The 20,602-nt window shown below is 40.9% G+C and overlaps 1 protein-coding gene across 2 annotated transcripts in view; it reads left to right on the top strand.

The window, feature by feature from the left end:
- sh3rf1 (SH3 domain containing ring finger 1) overlaps positions 1-20,602 on the top strand; it is a 189,553-nt gene that overhangs the window by 102,027 nt on the left and 66,924 nt on the right. The window lies entirely within an intron of this gene.

Below are 20,602 nucleotides of genomic sequence, written 5' to 3'. Positions count from 1 at the left end.
AATAATAAATCAGTCATGATGGGATGGCAGAGCAGACTCAATGGACCAAATGGCCTAATTCTGCTCCTATGTCTTATGGTTTACTGATGTACAGTGAAAAACTTTATTTTGCATGTCAGCAATACAGACTATTTCCTTTCAACAGTGCATTGAGGTAGTACAAGAGAAAACAAGGTAGAATGTAGAATGTGCTTTTGCCGTTATAGAGAAAGTGCAGTTGTGGCATGTTCTATCCATAGAGTGATTTGGCCCAATGTGTTGTGCAGCTCAAAGTGGAATATGTGATATAAGGGAAATGCAATAAGGAGAAATCCATATTACAGATGTGAGAAAATGATTTTTTATTTTGGGCAGGGATTTAAGAGTAATTTGGACAGTTAATGAGAGCATTATTATATTGCCAAATAGGCCCTCGCCTGTATGGTGTGTGGTCTGTAGTGGACTTGTTGGCATGATCACAGGTTGTACGTCATCACACAGCAGGTAAGTACAATGTCTGAATGCATGGTTATTTGAGAAAGACTCTTCTGTTGACGTTCTTGACGGTACTAATGAGGTTAACAAAGGTCATATGGTCATGACGAGATAATACATGGGTGAGGTGTATTGATGAATGAGAGGATAGGATGATAATCTGTCTGCTTTTTTTCTTAAGTCTTGTGCATTCACTGGAGCATATAATGTAGTCTAATCCTCAAGTGCAAAGACATCATGAAGGATCCTACCCACCCTGCTCATGGACTGGTTGTCCCACTCCCATCAGGGAGGAGGCTACATAGCATCCACGCCAGGACCAGCAGACTCAAAAGCAATTACTTTTGCCAATAAGGCAGTAAGGCTGATCAACACCTCCACCCACTAATTACCTCCCCCCCCCACCACTACTTTATCAATTCCTGTCATAGTCACCTTATGGACTGACACTTCTGTGCCTAGCATCAATTTATGGGCATACAATATATGTATATAAGCTATTATATATTTATGGTGTTTTTTAATTATTATGTTCTTTATCTTGTGTGTTTTTTGTGCTGCATCAGATCTGGAGTAACAGCTATTTCATCTTGCTTTACACTTGTGTCCTGAAAATGATATTAAATGATCTTGAATCTTGAAGTTCAATGATGAGGGAGTACTGCGCTCTTAAAGATGTCAAATGTCAGAGAGTCATAGCGCAATACAGTGTGGATACAGGCCCTTCAGCCCATTCAGTACATGCCGGCCACAGTGCCCACCCAACTAATCCCAATTTCCTGCATTTGGCCCATATTCCTCCCAAGCCCCACCCCTCCATGAACCCATTCTGTTGTACCTGCCTTAACCACTTGCTCTGACATGTCATTTCATAAATCTTACCCCTCTCACCCTATACCTATGACCCTAGTTTTGGGCTCCCTTACCCTGGGGAGAAGTCTGTTTCCATTCACCTTACTAGTGCCTCTCGTGATTTTAAACCTCTGTGTCAGGTCACTTTCAGAAGAGTTCATTGCAAAAAAAAAACTTACCCAATTTATCATGAGTGATTAAACATTTTTTTCTTAAACAGGGTCCTTCTGGATGCAGAAGATCCCAGGGTACCATTCAAAGAAGTTATACAAAATTATGAGGGGTATAGGTAGATAGGGTAAGTGCAACAGGCTTTTTCCACTGAGGGTGGGTGAGACTAGAACTAGAGGTCATGAGTTAAGAGTTAAGGGTGAAAGGTGAAATGTTCAAGGGGGAACATCTTCACTCAGAGATGATGGTAGTGTGGAACGAGCTGCCAGCAGAAGTGGTGGATGTGGGTTTGATATCAACACTTAAGAGAAATTTGGATAGCTACGTGGTTGAGAGGGGTATGGAACGTAGGTCAATTGGACTAGGCAGATTAATAGTTTAGCACAGACTAGATGGATTGAAGGGCTTGTTTTTGTATTGCATATGTGGTAGAGGCAGTTATATTATGGGCACTTAAGTTCTTAGGCATATGGATGATAGAAAAATGGAGGGCTATATAAGAGGGAAGGATTAGATTGATCTTGAGTAGGTTAAAAGGTCAGCACAATATCATGGGCCGAAAGCTCTGTACTGTGCTGTCGTGTTCTATGTTCTAAGAGCAGCTGGTTCTAATCCCAGCCAGTTTCAGAATATACTGGAGATACTCAGCAGGTCAGGTAGCTCTTTTGGTGACTGTTTCAGGTCAATGGCCTTCCTTCCAAACCCGAATTCTGCCTCATTCACATACCTAAGATTTATACAGCAGTTTTTTTGTCTTTATTGCGGACTCTAGTTTTATTTGTAGTATTTTGTTTTGATCACGTTGCCATTTCAATTCAGCAGACATGCTTGCTTTCTGATAACGGGTTGCTGTTCAGATTATTTCCATTGGCACTGGGACACAATCGAGCTACTTGACATGGTAATAAGTGCAGTATAAATGCATCATATAAATACCAATCTTTCTTATGACTGGCACTTTGTACTTTATGACTGTAGAAACATGTGGAGCATTGGGACGATGACCTGGGAGCAGAGAGCATTAAATGAGAATGCAAGCTAGTGTTTTCACAGTCTTTAAGTGTGACCATGAGTTGGATATACAGTACACCAAAAGCAGGCAAATAATTGTGATTTTCATAGTTTGTCTCAGCTGTATTAATAGGGACTGAGTACTTGATCATCTTAGTAACGATGCAAGAAGTCTGTATCCCAAATGGTCTATAAACTTTCCCCTAAGGTGAAGCAGGGCTTTAAAAGGTCATGACAACAGATTGTGCAGTTGTGGGACTGCCTTATTAAATAGGATAACAGATGTTTAGTGTATAAATTTTTTGGTTCAAATGGCATTCATAAAGTGTTCTGTTTTTTTTTGTATTTAGCCATGTAACTTCATTTCCACAGTTAGCTTGCAGTATTGTGCCATATTACAACCGCTGTTGGTATCTTTATAATTTTAGGAATTTATCTGTACGGTGAGTATTGTGTCTGGAAGCCTGGCTTTCCCAAGAGGATTCAGAAGAGTTAGTTGCAAAGACTTTTAGCCAATTTATCGTCAACAGTGCATCCACCAGCAAACAGAGAGGAAAAAAACAGTCATCCTTGTCTCAACCCGAGTCTGCCTGTGTCGACCTTCTGTACAAATAGGATTGAGAGAGGAGGAGGGAGAGAACCAAGTACACACGTCCTTCTCTCAATTTTCTTTAACTATTTTGTATTTGGATATGATGTAAATCCAGAATATGGTGTAAAGATTGCTGTGGATTTCAACGCATTCCAACCATGTTTTTGAAGCTTTTAGTTGAATGTCTAAACTTAGTTTTGATCCATTATTTAGTCATTTGCCTTTTGCATTCCCTGTTAGGGCAAAACAGAAAGAAAGACTATGTCACAACTGTTGATAATTAATGTGTCAGGGAAAAATTTTAAATCCTGTCTTCTGACATCTACTAAAAACAGGATTTGTTTTTAAGGGTGTTGTTTTCTGATTTTTTTGAAGCTGAATTTCATGTAAAAGATGTTAGAGAAATAGATTAAAAACATTTATAATAGGGAAATAGGTGGGCAACAGTGAATTAAGGGCATTCAAGGGCAGACCTTGTTGAATCATTCTGGCAAAGAGTGTCGTGGCTCTAAAAAAGTAAATTGTATTTGATTAGTTCCTTTATCTTTTATGTTCTCTGTTCCTCTCTTCTCCCTCCTCCCTCCTCACTGACCCTTCTCCCCTCTTCTCCCTTTCTCTCCTCCTCTCCCTTTCTCTTTCTCTCCCCTCTCTTACTCTTCACCCACTCTCTCTCTTTTTGTCCCCCTCTTTCTCTCACCCCTCTCTGTCCTACTCTCTCTCCCTTTCTCTCCCCCTCCTAGTCTCTCTCCCTTTCCCCTTTTCTCCCTTTCTCTATTCCCTCCTGCCTTTCTCTATCCCCACTTCTCCCTTTCTCTTCCCCCTCTCTCTTCACCCCATCTCTCTCTTTCTCTCCCCCTCTACCTTTCTCTACCCTCTCTTTCTCTTTCTCTCCTCCTTTCTCCTTTTTCTCTCTTATCTCTCCCTCCATCCTCTCTGAATCATTTTTGTTTCCTGTCCCCCCCAATATTAGAAATAAAAAGGTAACGTGGGGGATTATTTTTTTTAAACCTGCTTCATTCCAAAAAGCATTTGCAATTAACAATCCTTAAAATTTGCCCACTCTTAATCAGCACGTCCTCCCTGTATGTGTCAGACATGAATGTGAGCCAGGTCTGTCAGTCAGTCACTACCACATGCTGCCCTGGAAAGCTGCTCTGCCTGCTGCACTGTGCTTCCCAGATTGCCATTGCAATTCTTTATGTACTTCACATTCTTTTCTTCATGTTAAAGATTAATTGGCACTTGTGGTTCTGTTGCGTAAATGAAATACAGATCTTTGGGTATGACAAACTTGACAGTGTTTCTTGCAGGACATTTGTGCAACAATTCTCTCCATTTTTGAGGGTAATTTTGAAAGATTCTGTGCTGGGTGTATCCTGTTCTCTGTGATCAGTGTCTTTATTCAGTTTGTTAAATCTAGTTTACATTCCACTTTCGTGCAAGTTTGCTTGGCTGCTTGCATAGTTGAGTAAGCATCATCAATAGCCCAGAGACACCTCCTGTGAGCCACAGCTGCTCCGTTTGGAACCAGTCTTTATGCAAAGGTTAGCAAGTTGCTATTTACATGTCTTCTTCAGCCACAGCTGAAAGCAAACTACAGTAAATTGCAAGTCTAGATCTTTAGATATCCTGTGCTATAGAATATTGCCCAATTGTGTGTTTTTTTAAAATATGCCTCATCTGTGGATCTTGCAGTACCAGGCTCTGAACCACGTAGGAGTCGCTAGTAAGACACTGTTTTATTAATTAGTGATATTTTTTGGGAAGGGTCTTGAAAGGCAGCATCTGGAAATAGCAAATTGTCCTGCATTTTGAAAGCCTCTGTTGAAACATCTGTATTGTGTCTTCCCTCTTTTTTAGAGCAAGAATCTAAACATTAAGACTGACAGATTGATTCACAAGATTCTGTACCTGGCAGTAACTACCACAGAGTCCAATGTGGAATGATGTATACTGTATTGGAATTGTATCTTGAATTTAAGAATCAGAATCACTTTATTGCCAGTATGTGAAACATACCAGAATTGATTGTGGTTCAGTGCCAAGCATAAAACACAGGACAATACCGTAACAGACAAAATAATAGGAACCAATGATTTACAAGACAGTGTAAACAGCCATAAGCAATCACTATTAGCAGAACGGTCACATGCGCAAACATCAATAATGTAATCTAACTTAATATAAATGTGAACATTTGAACAGACTCAATTATCAACAGAAGGAGAGCAGGAAATTACACGAGTGAGTTTTGTGAAGAAGCTGGAGAGTTACGGGAAAAATGCTTCGGAGATGATATATAGCCATGATGGTGATGGACATGTAGTGTCTTCATGATGGCAATTTGGTGACTGCTGAGGTGGGCGGAGTCAGCAGTAATCTTTTCCAGCTCTTTTCTTCATCAAAAGCAGATTAGTAGTAACGTATAAGCATTCAACAAAATATCTGAAGAAGAAGAGGAATTCAGTCATACTTTAAAGGACAATAACCTGGCAAGTTAACATTTTGAGTTCGGATTCTGCTTATTCCACATATTCAGTTGTCAGTCATCTAGAATCCTGTCTGGAACTGAGGACTGGTTGTAAGGAACTGGAATTCAGAATCTCATCAGCATTCTGCCCCCACCTCCACGACCAAGTGGCTTTGGCTGCTGTAGCTGATGACATAAACTCTGATTTATATGGGGAATCAAGCGAAGACTGACGACCGACTACTGCAGTACAGCGTGTTCCTAAATTAATGGTACACTGACTAGATGGTCATTAACTCTGCTAGTGCAGAACTGCTGCTGAGAACAGTCAGACAATCAGAAATTGTCAGCTGTGTCGAGGCTAACAATTGCCAAATGGGTGCAGAAACCTAATTGTAGGAAAATTCTATGAATTGGTGTGTGTGTCTGTGTGTGTGGGGGGGGGGCAGGAGGCTACCTAAAAAAAAACCTTCATAATTGCTTTTCCTTGTAAGTATTTTATTTGCGAGATATACAACAATACTTGTTAAGTGTACAGGTTTTCCCCGCCATCCAAAGGTAGAGCATTCCTATGAAACGGTTCGTAAGCCAGAATGTCGTAAAGTGAAGAAGCAATTACCATTTATTTATATGGGAAAAATTTGTGAGCGTTCGCAGACCCAAAAGTAACCTACCAAATCATGCCATATAACACATAAAACCTAAAATAACTGTACCATATAGTAAAAGCAGGAATGGTATGATGAATACACAGCCTATATAAAGTAGAAATACTCTTCCACAATCATTGCCGCACTGTCCTCCATAGCGAAAATCTTACGCAAGTGCTCTTGGCAGAAACACGCACAAGCGCTGTTGGCAAAAACACGGTGCAAGCGCTCTCCAGTAACCTTTAAGCTATGAAGCTGCCAAATCACACCAAATAACACCTAAAAATACACAGCCTATATAAAGGAGAAATAATGTATGTACAGTGTAGTATCACTTACGGGAATCGGGAAGACATTGAGCACACTGGTGATGGTGTGTTAGGCTGAGTCGTCGGAGGCTGAGGTGGTGCAGTGGTCCCCACCCTCCGGGCAGCAAACCAATACCGATCCGCGAAGCATGCAGGGGTACAGCGGTAGCTGGAACGCACTCAGCACATCTTTAAGAAAAAAGCCAAAACAAACAAACTAATTAATTAGGTGCCGCCTGGCACGTAAATGTCGGCCCAGATCAGAGGCTACACAATTGGCAATCTTCTCTGATCTGGGCCGACGTTTACGTGCTGGGTGGCACCTAATTAATTAACTTGTTTATTTCGGCTTTTTCTCTTAAAGATGTGCTGGGTGCCTCCCGGCTACCGCTGCATTCTTCGCGTATCGGTATCTGTCCACGGCCCGGGGGTTGGGGTGGTGGGACACTGGGGTGTCGTCTGTTTCCATCAGGGCAGGCAGGTCATCTTCTCCTATCTCTGCCTGCCTCGATGTCGAAGGTCGAGGTTCATCGTTTGCTGTGGCTGATGTGGAAGGCTTGCTTGACTGCTAGCCTCGCGCATTTTTAGATCATACAGTTCTTTGTAAGGACTCAAACCATCCTGCAAACATGCCCTAAACCGACGTACCCTTTCAAAATTAAAGTCATACTTTATCATTGCAGCGAAAATCTCACGCAGTTGCTTCACGTTCAGTTCCTGGACGACTTCACTTTCAGTCCGTTCGCTACTGCATTCAGTTTCAATTGTTATCCTTTCCTCTTCCAATTGCATCAGTTCTTGGTCATGGGATGCCAGAACCTCTTCAACATCATCTTCGTCAACTTCCACAAGCCAAAATCACTTTGTCCTTGCTTTGTTCACCACGATCGAAACGCTTAATGATGTCTAGTTTTATGCTAAGTGTAATACCCTTACGAGCTCTTTCAGGCTTTTCCGATACCTTAGAACTCATCTTGCTAACGGCTGCTCACAGGCACGTGTTTAAGCAATGCCGGCGAGAATACAGTTCCGAACCTGGGGGAGAGCGGCTGCTCGGGGCGCGTGCTGCTGTTTTTTCATGCGCTGCCTTTTATCGCGCGCTGCCTTTTTTCGTAACAGTGAAAACACCTTCTGTTAGCAAAAACAGGTAACTAATGTAGGTCTTTCGTAACAGTGAGGTTTCGAAAAGCGGGGGACACCCGTATATCTCGGTACATGTGACAGTAATAAACTAATTTGCCAACCAACCAGCATGATCAAAATGACTAGTTAATAGTGACTGGGGGAGCCAAATTGAAAATAGCTGAAAAAAGATCTAGCGGTTTCCCGGCATATATGAAGAATATTCATCATCCCTGATGAAGGTGGCAGAGTTTGTCATCAAAAGTCAGTTAAAATCGATATCTGTATCTGGCTGGAAGCCCAAGAAGGGTTTATTTGAAAATAGCTGTATTAGAAGAACTTGCATGTCCAAAGTTTTGTCTTCTACATTTCAGAAGCAATTTGGATCTCTTTGCCTAGTTGCTTAAAGTAACAGTCATAAATATGAAGAAGGTAAATACAAAAATGTACAGAAGAATCGCAAATCTTTCCTTGTGAACGCAAAGAAATATTTTTTGGTGGAAATGTAATATACACTCAGTGGCTACTTTATAAGGTTCAGCAGTGGAACCCAGTGAGGTCTTCTGCTGCTGTTGCCCATCCACTTAAAAGTTCAACGTTTCGTGCACTCAGTGATGCTGTTCTGCACCCCACTGTTGTAACACGTGTTTATTGAAGTTACTCTCACTTTCCTGTCAGCTTGAACCAGTCTGACCATTCTCCTCTAACCTCTCTGCCATTTCTGCCCACAGAGCTGCCATTCACTGGATGGTTTTTTGTTTTGTTTATCGCACCATTCTTTGTAAACTCTATAGACTGTTGTGCCTGAAAATCCCAGGGGATCAGCAGTTTCTGAGATACTCAAACCACCCTGTCTGGCACCAACAATCATTCAGTGACCAAAGTCACTAAGATCACATTCCTTCCCCATTCTGATGTTCAGTGTAACCAATAACTGAACCTCTTGACCATGTCTGCATCTTTTATGCGTAGAGTTGCCGCCACATGATTGGCTGATTAGATACTTGCACCAACAAGCAGGTGTAATTAGTAAATTGGCCGCTGCGTGTATTAGTAAAAGCATAGGAAATAGGACCAGGAGCAAGCCCTCTTGCCATCATAGCCTGTCTTTACATGCATAATTATATTCTGTGATAACAATTACTTGATACTGCACATAACAATAATGTTATCAAAGTGGTCGCTGAGCTGGATGGATCACACAGCCAACAGCAGGTTGAAGGGCACAAGTTTTGACCAGGTTTGAAGGGAGTAAAAGATATGACCCTCCGGGAGGATGTTCTTGATCACTTTTTAGTCTATTGACGTTAGCCCCTCTCCCCCCTCCCCCGCCTTCAGGTGCAGAGAATTTAAGTGTTAGGCAACCCTCAGAATTAAGAAATATTTTATAATTTCTCTCTCAATTTCTACCTCAGGTCTGTTTGGCCAAAAAACCAGTTTCTCAGCATCCACTCTGTTTTTGGAATTCCATTTATTCTGCTACATTTCAGAGAAAATATTGGGATATACCACTCTATCTGTCCTCAAAAGAACTCTCATCCCAGCATTAATCCATTGCTGAACAATTAGAGTTGATGGTAATTGATTTTGAAAGGCAATTTTTTGTTAATTGCTATATTTTATACACATACTGCAGCCAGCCAAGTGTTTATTCTGTCAAAATTGTAATTAAATATTTTGACAGTGTCATAAAAAATAGCTAACCAGAAAAGCATGCTTAAAGTTAACCTATAAACATTTATTTTACCGTGAAGTCCCCCATTTTGACAAGGTACAAGGGAAGGAGCGACGAGAACTGGTTCAGAATGTAGTAAGGGCAGCTGTGGAGGAGGAGAGGACCAGCAGAGCAGTGGCAATGAAACAGCAAGAGGCCTGGACCAAGTGGGAGCAGGTGATCGAGCGAAGGATCACGTGGAACAATCTCTGGAAGATGAATCCACACTGCATCAATTCCTTATCCGGGCTGTTTATGACGTCCTTCCTAGCCCATCCAACCTGCACTGCTGGGGCCTTGCGGAACCACCAGCTTGCCCCCTCTGTGAGAAGACCGGTACACTAGAGCATATTCTGAGCTGCTGCCCCAGAGCTCTTGCCGATGGCCATTATCGGTGACGGCATAGCCAGGTCCTCCGGACAATTGCTGAGACAATCAGCAGCACCCTTAACACCTGCCAGAAAACAAGTCCGGTCAAGAATGCCATCTGCTTTGTCAAAGAGGGGGAGAGACCAACAGAACACCAGAAAGCAACCGGATTGCTCTTTACTGCGCAGGACTGGAAGCTAAAAGCAGACCTGGGAAAACAGCTGCAGTTTCCTCCCCACATTACAGAGACTACATTGCGGCCCGACATTGTGTTGTTGTCCAACTCATCAAAGCACATTCCTATGCATGAGCTTACCGTGCCATGGGAAGAATGCATGGAGGAGGCCTACGAACGGAAAAGAGCCAAGTATGAAGACCTGAAGAACAACTGCTAAACAAGAGGCTGGACAGCAAAGTGTTGGCCCGTGGAGGTTGGGTGTCGTGGCTTTGCAGGCCAGTCACTCTGCAAAGTATACACTGCACTTGGAATCATGGGAGAGAGAAGAAGGAGAGCCATTTCTACCACCACAGGTGCAGCAGAGAAAGCGTCAAGATGGCGCTGGATAAAGAGGGCAGACCCGTGGGTCGCTGCTAGGGCACAGGCTGGGGTCTGATCAACCTCAGTTGGGTCGCCTGGGCGAGGGTGTATGATGTTGAAAGACCCAAAACACCTGACAACCCCAGGTAACATCACTGATGATGTACCCTAGCTTAGCATCATGCAGATGTTTCTGTAAGAATTGCAAATGCACATTATGCCCCAAAGGAAAAAGGATCATGGCTTACTTCAATTTGTGGAGTGTTAAGACCAATGCATTTGCCATTGGACAAATTAACATGCATATTGTTTAAAATTTGGAATTGGTCTTTCAAGGTACCTGCCTGATGGAATATACACTCAGTGGCCTCTTTATTAGGTACATTTGTATACCTTGTTAATGCAAAATCTAATCAACCATTCAAGTGGCAGCAACTCAATGCATAAAAGCATGCAGACATGGTCAAGAGGTTCTGTTGTTGTTTAGACCAAGCATCAGAATGGGGAAGAAAAGTGATCTAAGTGACTTTGATTGTGGAATAATTGTTGGTGTCAGAAAAGGTGGTTTGAGTATCTCAGAAACTGCTGATCTCCTTTGATTTTCACCCACAACTGTCTTTAGAGTTTGCAGAGATTGGTGTGAAAAATCAAAAAAAAACATTCAGAAAGTGTCAGTTCTATGGGTAAAAATGCCCTGTTAATGAAAGAGGTCATAGGAGAGTGGCCTGACTGGTTCAGGCTGACAGGAAGGCAGCAGTATCTCAGATAACCATATTGCAACAGAGGTGTGCGGAAGAAATTCTCTGAAAGCACAGCATGTAGAACTTTGAAGGAGATAGGCTACAGCAGCAGAAGTCCACACCAGATTCCACTCCTGTACCTAATAAAGTGTCCACTAAGTGTATTTTTCACTGGAATAGAGATTCCTATCTTTTTGATCATATAATCTCCAAAACTGGATGTTGCTAGTAATGGCACAGTTTGTTGTGCATCTCCATTGCCTCTGAAAAGTGGTAGAAGTTAAAAACTGCCATCTGGTTCATTCTAGAAATGTATTTGCAACACGGGGTAAGGATGCTAGATTTTCTATCTTTGGTGCATGCTGTTGAACCAGGTGGGTGTTCCTGATGATATGGTGGTCCCATCATTACTGATAAATTGATGATTTATTTAATCATTAATTGAAAATTCCCCAGTTATCATGACTGGATTTAAACTTGCATCCCTTAATCAATGATGCAGAACTCTGCCGGCTTGTCCATTAACCGAACTACTGCATTTTCTGTTTCTTTGTGATCAGAAGCAAGTTTATTATCATGGACAAATGTCATCGAATTTGATGTCTGGTGGCAGCAATGCATAAAAAATTAGTGGAAGTTGCAATGAGAAATTTATATAAAAAATAAATAATTATTGCAAAAAGGGAGCAAAATGGTGAGGTAGTGTGCATGGATCATTCAGAAATCTGATGGCTTTGTCACCAAATCAACCTTAAAACCTTGATGTGCTGTGATAATCTGTTTAAACAAAAATCAGTATTTTTTATACTGCAGGTATTCAGGGATAGTTTTCATCTTTCAAAAAGTCAGGTCATTTTGAATAATCAGGTACATGTCAGAAATTGTAAGAGGACGTAAGGTTGATGTTTTGTAGGAAGGGCCAGGGTAAACTTATTTAAAATCAAATTTTACAAACGGTCTTTCACAGGGAACATTAATTCTGTTCCTCTCTCTCTCTCTCTGTAGAAGCTGACTGTACTCAATGTATTTTCTATTTTTAGTCCTCTTTTCAAAGTAGTTTTTCTGTTTTTTTATTCACGGGATGTTGTGGGCATTTCTCACTGCCTTTGGTGAGGTATGGTAGCTTGACTTATTGAACTTTTGCATCTGATGTGGTGAAGCTATCCCGGTGCTGTTCGGAAGTAAATTCCTGGATTTTGATCTGGTGATGAAGTATTTTTATTTTTATTTAGAGATGCAGTATGGTACCCTGAGGAAGATACATCCCATCTCGGTCTTTGCTTTCTCCCTGATAACCAGTTTTTAATTCCTATTGGTATATCAGCTGGGATTCTTACTCTTGGTACTTAATTTACTTATTTAGTAATACAGCATGATAACAGGCCCTTCTGGCCCAATGAGCACACTCCACCCAATTACACCCTGATATACTAACCCCTATGTCTTTGGAACGTGGGAGGACACTGAAGCGCCCAGAGCAAATCCACGTGATCACTTGAAGGATATACAAACTCCTTGCAGAGAGCAGCTGACTTGAGCCCGGGTCACTGGCACTGTAATAGCATTCTCTAAGTGCTATGCTACCATGTTGCCCTTGAAGTACTGGATATTTTTCAAATAAGGATGGTGTTTTTGTTCCAATTTTGGTTTCATTATTTTCCTTTCTGGTGGTTTTAAACTTGGCTACATTTTTTGTGTTATTACAGAAGTCCAAATAACTCAATTGAATTCCATAGTAAACTTACATTTCATACTTCAGAGGCTGATTTGAGCCTGGCATAATAGTGAGATCTGACATTTTATCAGCTGAGTTTGCCAGTGAATGGGATCACCCATCCTGCTGGTACTTGCGAGTTTTAATAGTACTTTGATATACAGCCAAGTGGAAGGTTGGGATTAAGATACAGTACAGCTTTTTCATCAATAAATACAACAAGTTGTGGATGTACAATCACTGATTTTAGATGTGCAGATAGGCAAATCCATAAATATGTCAAGGGTGTTAACCAGTCTTTCAACAGAGCCTCAACAAGACAAGATACTGTCATTGAGATGTTTTATTTCTCATTCATTATGCACATAAAACTGCAGTTTGTAGAAGCAAGAAGTTGATAGACATTTTAATTAAATATAAATCAAGCAAGTAAGTGAACAATCAAATGTATAATCTATGTTAGATCACATTTAGTCGTGCCAGCATTTCAATTACGAGATGCTCATAAAATCACGCTCTCTCTCACTTACTGTAAACTGTCCCCGGTAAGTACACTGCTCAGGAAAGAGCTTCAGAAATGTGTGAGTAAAAAAAAGCATCATAATATTAAATAATGTATCTGTCATGACTTATGGCAAAGTGGAGTTCAGTTTCCTGACATTGACTGGAGCGCTATGCCCTTGTGAATGACCCTCATTCCTTAAAATAGTTCAGCTATTCCAGAATGTACCTTTCTCGATCCATCGAGTTTACAGTGGATCAGGATGATGAGGAACTAGAATCGTAGAGTAATACAGCGTGGATACATGCCCTTCGACCCAACTAATGTCTCTGCTAACCCTCTAGTCCCAATTTCCTGCATTCAGCCCATATCCCTTCAAGCCCCCGTCTAAGTGCTTTGTAAATGATACCTTTGTACCTGCCTCATTACAAAATCATTCTGTAATTGGAATTATAGCCAGGAATGATAGGTTGATCAAAAATCAATAACTGGCAGAGATGGTGCTTGTAGTTACAGGTGTGTGTAATATATATATATATAAATTTAAAAAGGACAAAAAATAGAGGAGTTGGGTAAAGAGGAGAGCGATTTCTAATGGTTTTCTTGTATTGATTGATTCAGTACCTTAAAGCAATGATATGTTTATTAAGCGTGACAATATCATCTTGCTTGGTATTTCAACACCACTGAGCATCTCCCCAAATCCCCACTTAACCATCTTGTATTTCTTTCCATCTTCAGTGTCAGCAGAACTAAAAATGTCAACTCTTTCATCTAGCGCAGCGTGTGCCTACATGCAGACCAATGGTCCATGCCTCATTACCAATTTGAGGTCAGTGCTCCCCACTGTCAGAGTGTTGCTTTGCTCAAACCAGCAACTCTAAGTGAGGAATCAATTGCAGTATTTTGAGTTTTGGATTTTAATTGAACAGGATTCCAAAAGACCTGATTTTTTTTTTGTTGGAACTTTATTGCAATTTAAGTGTAGAGCTAAAAACACAGTGCATAAACTTGACAGTTCACCTGCACATGGCTGTATGCTCAGTCCACTGAGTTACCACTTGAGTTGTGTGTTGTGTCATTACAGGAGATAGTACTTGGAGAACATGCTGTTAAATTTGTAATGTGTGCTGGCATGTGTTCAATATTGGGTTACAAAAGAGATTTCCACTTGTTTCTGCATGACTTAACATTTAAATAATTTTAGTGCTAGCATATAAAATCATCATATTCACTGGTTTCAACTGGACCCTTGTGTAAAGATTGGGGGGGGGGGGGGGAATAAAATATTGGTTAAGTTACTGGACTAGCAGCCACAGTTCCAGATCATTGATCCCAGCAGGGGATTCAAAAATTAAAGATTACATTTATTTGTAACATGTACATCAAAACATACAGTGGAATGCATTGTTTGTCTCAATGACCAACACAGTCTGAGGATGGGGGAACCATGCTTCCAGTGTCATCATAGTCTGCCCACATCCTTCTAACGCTAACCCGTACATTTCTGAAATGTAGGAGGAAACTGCAGTACCCAGAGGAAACACACAACATTGGGAGAACATACCAACTCCTTACAGACAGCAGTGGAAATTGGCAAGGACCCGGACCCACTGCATTTTGCCTATGGTCACTACAAGTCTACAGCGGATGCAATCTCACACTTGGGCTAGGATCACCTGGACAATAACAATACCTTTGTCAACACCAACATACCCTTAGTAGTTATCAACAATCTCCAAAACCCAGGCTCTGTACCTCTCTCTGCAACTGGATCCTTGACTTCCTGATTAGGAGACCACAGTCAGTGCAGATCAGAAATAACATCTCCTCCTTTCTGACAGTCAACACTGCTGCACCTCAAGAATATGTGCTTAGCACACTGCTCTAATCTACACTAATGACTATGTGGCTAGGCACAGATCAAATACCATTTTTAAATTTGCAGATGACACAGCTATCGTTGACAAAATTTCAGATGGCTTCGAGGAGGCATAAAGGAGCGAGATAGATGAGTGGTGTCACAACAACAGCCTTGTACTCAATGTCAGTAAGACCAAGGAATTGAATGTGGACCAGGAAGGGGAAGTCAAGGAAACAGATACCTGTCCTCGTCATGGGATCAGCAGTGGAAAGGGTGAGCAGTTTCAGGTTCCTGAGAGTCAACATCTTTGAAGAACTATCCTGAGCCCAAGATATTGATGGCACAACAGCAGCTGTATTTTATTAGGAGCTTGAGGAGACTTAACATGTCACCTAAGACCCTCGCAAGTTTCTACAGATGTACTGTGGAGAGCATTCTTACTGGATGCATTACCCTCTGGTATGGAGGAGCCATTGCACAGAGGGTAAGAAAAAGCCGCAGAGAGTTACATACCTAGCCAGCTCCATCATGGGCACTGAGGACATCTTCAAAACCACCTCCATCATCCAGGACATGCCCTTTGCTACCATTAAAGAGGAGGTACAGAAGCCTGAAGACACGCACTCAACATTTTAGGAACAGCTTCTTTCCCCTCTGCCATCAGATTTCTGAATGGGCAATGAACCCATGTACACTACTTCACTACTTTTAACTGCCTTTTTGCTCCACTTATTTAATTTAATATTTTACACACATTTCTCATTGTAATTTACAGAATTTTTAAAAAATATTATGTTCTGTAAGGTACTGATGGTGCAAAACAACAAATGTCATGACATAATGCCAGTGAAATTAAACCTAATTCTGATTCTGAAATGATCTGCAGTCGCTGGCGCCGTAAAGCATTGCACTAAATGCTAATGTGTCGCTAGACTAGCAGACATGGTTCCAGACCATTGATCCCATCATGGAAACGGGGAATTTAAATTCAAGTAATTAAATAAACCTGTAATTACAACTAGTTCCAGTAATGATAACTATTGTTTGTTTAAAAAAAGTCATCCAGTTCATCACTGTCATTCAGGGAAGGAAATTTGCTGTCCTTTACTCTGCCTGACTAAAAACCCACTAACGTGCTCAACTCAGTTTGGCGGAATCGTCTCCAATACCCACAGTTAGCATTCTACAAAGCAGTCGCAATTAATTTTATGGATGGATGTTTTTTAAAATATTGCTGACTTTGTTTTCTAAAGCTTTTCTATGAGCAAGTAACAGCTTGCAGAGTGTGAATTAACCTTGTTTTAAAATGTTTGTGGAACCCAGTGAGGGTGTAGATTATCATGTCTGGAGCCAGACTACGTGCGATTACATTTAAAAACAAATGAAGCACTTTTCCAAAGCTTGTTTTATTTAGTAGACTCCCCTCTCTTTCTGCTTCCTTGACTTCCTTACTAACTGGCAGTTCTGCTCATGTGTCGACCACCAAGCTATTTTATAAATATACACACACATGCATATACTCTGGTTAATTCTGATGTTTTTTTATAAAGTAGATACTTATCTATTCTCCTGAAGTCCAGCTTTCTAACCTCTGAAATGGATGAACAAGCAACTCAACCTGAAGTGTTAGCTCCGTTAAATGAGGCAATCTGGCAAGCTGAATACTTCCTACCCTTTCTGTTTTATCATGGATTCCTAGCATCTGTGTATTGAACTGTGTATTGATATTCCCTTTAACCTGTGTGTACTTGTTGGGAAAAGGGAAGTTTTAATGTGTATGTTGAATCAGATAAAGGGCTACAATAACTATTTTTGTTTATCCATTATTTTTCAAGATACATAAAAGGTCATGGACCTGAAATATTAACTGTGAATCTCCACTGTTATTGTGATACACTGAGATTTTGTTTGAGCATTCTGTATTTATGTTTCAGACTTTCACTGTCCATTATATTTTGCTTCTATGTAGTCAACTGTCGTAAGACATAACATTTCTAATGTAACTAAAAAGCATCCACTAAAGATGGTTTCAGTGTTTCTTAACTAGCTGTCGTACATGAGGTGACACTGAATCCATTCACTGAGAGGTGAAATGGTCACAGATTAATCATTTGATGTAAAATCTGTCAAGTACACAAGGGAGTAAGAAATGAACGAACTGTTGACAAGGTGAAGTATATTGTGTGGTGGGAGCTGAATCAATGGCATGAAGTTGCTGGCATGATAGCTTTTCTTGTCCTGTGAATCCTGCTGTGTGATAATTCTAGCCCCACACTAAAAGGCAACATTGAAAATGCATGTCACCTAAAAATCTACATAATTTCACCATTGAATCATCACTGTACCATTTGTCATACAGAATACAGTACAGAAATAGTCCCTGCAGCCCATCCTACATTCATTCTATGTGGCCACATCAGGACCCTAGCCTGCTATACCTCACTTACTTAAGTGTCGAAATGTCTACATGTCTCATAAATATGGCAATTATATCTGATTCCACCACCACCGTTGAAAGTGCTTTCCACATATCAACCACTCTTTGTGTGACTATAAGATATAGGAGCAGAATTAGGTAATGTGGCCTATCAAGTTTGCTCCGCCGTTTGATCATGGCTGATTTATTATTCTTTCAACCTCATTCTTCTGCCTTCTCCCCATAACCTTTGACACCCTTAGTAATCAAGAATCTATCAACTTTTGCTTCAATAATACTCCATGACTTGGCCTCCACAGCCATCTGTGGCATGAATTGCAGATATTCGCCATGGTCTGGATAATAAAAAAAAATTGCTCCTCAGCTCTGTTATAGGGCCATCCTCCTACTCTCAGGCTGTGTCCTCTGGTCCTAGGTTCTCCCCCTATTGGAAGCATCTTCCCAATGTCCACTCTTATCTAAGCCTTTCAATATTCAGTATGCTTCAGTGAGCCCCCACCCCTGCATTCTTCTAAACTCCAGCGGGTACAAAGCCATCAAGTGCTCCTGGTATGTTAAACCTTTCATTCCCTGGGTCATTCTTGTAAACCTCCTCTGGACCCTGTCCAATGCTAGCACATTCTTTCTTTGATATAGGCCCAAAACTGCTCACAATAGTCCAAAGGCAGTTTGACCAAAGTCCTTTAAAACCATAGATGAGCCTCAGATATGATAAACATATCCCTCAGATACCCTTTAAAACTCCTTCCTCTAACAGTCTTCTTTTTGATACCCCTGCCATGGTAAAAAATAAAGGTATTGACTATCTACGCTCTCATGAGCTTATATGCTTTTGTTAGGTCACCTCTCGGCCTCCTTTGCTCCAGAGAAAACGGGCTCAGCCCATCCAATCTCTCCCTCTAATCAAGGCACCATCCTTTAGACTTATCCCAGCCCAATCATATTTGACAGTATGGCAAACAGAACTGCATGCAGTACTCAACATGTACCTTAATCATTGTTTTGTGAAGTTACAACATAACAACCCAGCCCTTATCGTCTTTGCCTCAAACAAAGAAGGCAAGTGGGCTATATGTCTTTTTCACCACCCTGTTGACCCATGTTGGCACTTACAGGAAAAATGGACTTAAACCCAGCAGGTTCTGTAACTTTGTAAACAGGAAACATTTATTATTTCTATCCTGAACTTCTCCCACAAAAATTCATGCTGACTCTCTGAAATGAGTGCCTGCCTTTCCAAATGTACAGAATTCCATGCCTTAGAATTTTCTCAACTAAGTTTCCTACCATTGGCTTGTAGTTAACTGGCTTAATCACGCTGCCTGTCTTAAATAAAAGAACACAGAGGTTACCTCCTGTGTTCTGGCACCTCAGCTCTGGCTAACAAAGATATAAAACTCTCTGTCTGGGTCCCAGTAATTCTCCTTCTTTCTTTCCCGTTATATTCTGTGTATTGTGATATTATCTTAATCCGCAGTGCAACACTCCAACCCGTTCCTCTTTGTCATGTCTGAAACTTCTGGATCTCAGAGCATTAGCTGAAGGTCCTTTCCTTCATTCAGTTATGTTTTTGTGACCACAGTATCATAATTCCATTTGCTGTTCCAATTCTTTGGAGAATTTGCTTTCTTTGGGGAATTGCAGTGGTTTTGTGATGTGTATACACAAAGCCAAATGTGCACTTAACTGAATCCTTACTTCACAAAGAAAAACAAGCAGGAATTTTTCCGTTGAGTTGTAAACAGATAGGGAAGTTTCATCACAGTGGATGTAAGTGACATAGGACGTGAGAGCAGAATTAGGCCTTTCTGCCCATCAGGTCTGCTCTGCTATTCGATCATGGCTGATTTATTATCCCTCCCAACCCCATTCTCCTACCTTTTGCCCATAACCTTTGACACCCTTACTACTAAGGAACCTATCAGTCTCCAGTTTAAATTTCCCAAATGTCTTTGTTTCCTCAGCTGCCACCCTCTGGCTAAAGAAGTTCCTCCTCATGACTGATCTAAAGGGACATCCCAGTATTATGATGCTTTGCCCTCTGGTCCTTGACACCCCATTAAAGGAAACATCCTCTCCTTGTCCACCTGTAATTAAGAATCCCCAGATTTCAGCATTCATTGCAAATGGGGTCTATACTCCTGGTATTCTAATAAAGCCATAAACTTGTTTACAATGATGTCCATGCGGTTTAAATTATTACCTAACTTAAAATGTTATGCTGCCAACATAAAATTGCAATGTTTTCAAACCAACAAGAAGAAATCATGACTACTCCACAAATTTTGGTTTCTGGAGTAGTTATGTATTCTTGTTTTGGTTAGTGAGTGTTTCTTCCAAGCATGGTTGTCACTGATAGCTGTTCATTACATGAGAAATAATTATGGCAGATTGGCTTGGAGTATCTTGTTCTGTATCAGGGCTCATGATGCATCCTCTGTTAGTTCACCATCGGCTTCACTTGCTCAGACTTCTGTGGCAATTTTCTTCAGATGACACCTATTCCGATTTCTCTGATGTGTAATACTTTCCTCAGTTTTTACCTCATTGTTGTGACAACTATCTGATGACTAGTTTTCTGTCTTCTTTCACTGTGTTGTGATTGAGTTCTTACAACATTATTGAACCTAATTGATGATGTATCGGTGGTTGTCTTGTACAATGAACAAGATTGCTTTTGCTTTTCTGTCTTGTTTGCTTATTTCAGTTAGAATTTTTGGCTACACCAACCTTGCACCTTTGGCAGTGTTGTCCAGGGTTGCCCTATCATTAGCAAATTTTCTTTTGGAATGATCCGGAGATATGATTATTTTGAATGTTCCTTTTGCCTTCGTCTGAAGCAATTGGCTATTTTTAAAGCATTCTGTGTCTATTGGATTGTGTATAGCGTGGTGTCAGCATTGACTGTGGAAATTCCCACTTAGTCAGAAGCTCTTCTACAAAATGTTGTGGTCCTTGGCTGTTACAATCTCAACTGAATGCCATGTTTGGGAGACCTAGCCTTTGGCTGATGGAGTGGTTGTATTGAGGTAATCTATTTCAGAAAGTCAGAAAAGAATTAACTTGATAGGTAG

Source organism: Mobula birostris, chromosome 5 (assembly GCF_030028105.1).
Source record: "Mobula birostris isolate sMobBir1 chromosome 5, sMobBir1.hap1, whole genome shotgun sequence".
NCBI lineage: Eukaryota > Metazoa > Chordata > Chondrichthyes > Myliobatiformes > Myliobatidae > Mobula > Mobula birostris.
The sequence above is the reverse complement of the archived record's forward strand: the minus strand, read 5'-3'. Positions and strand labels throughout refer to the sequence as shown.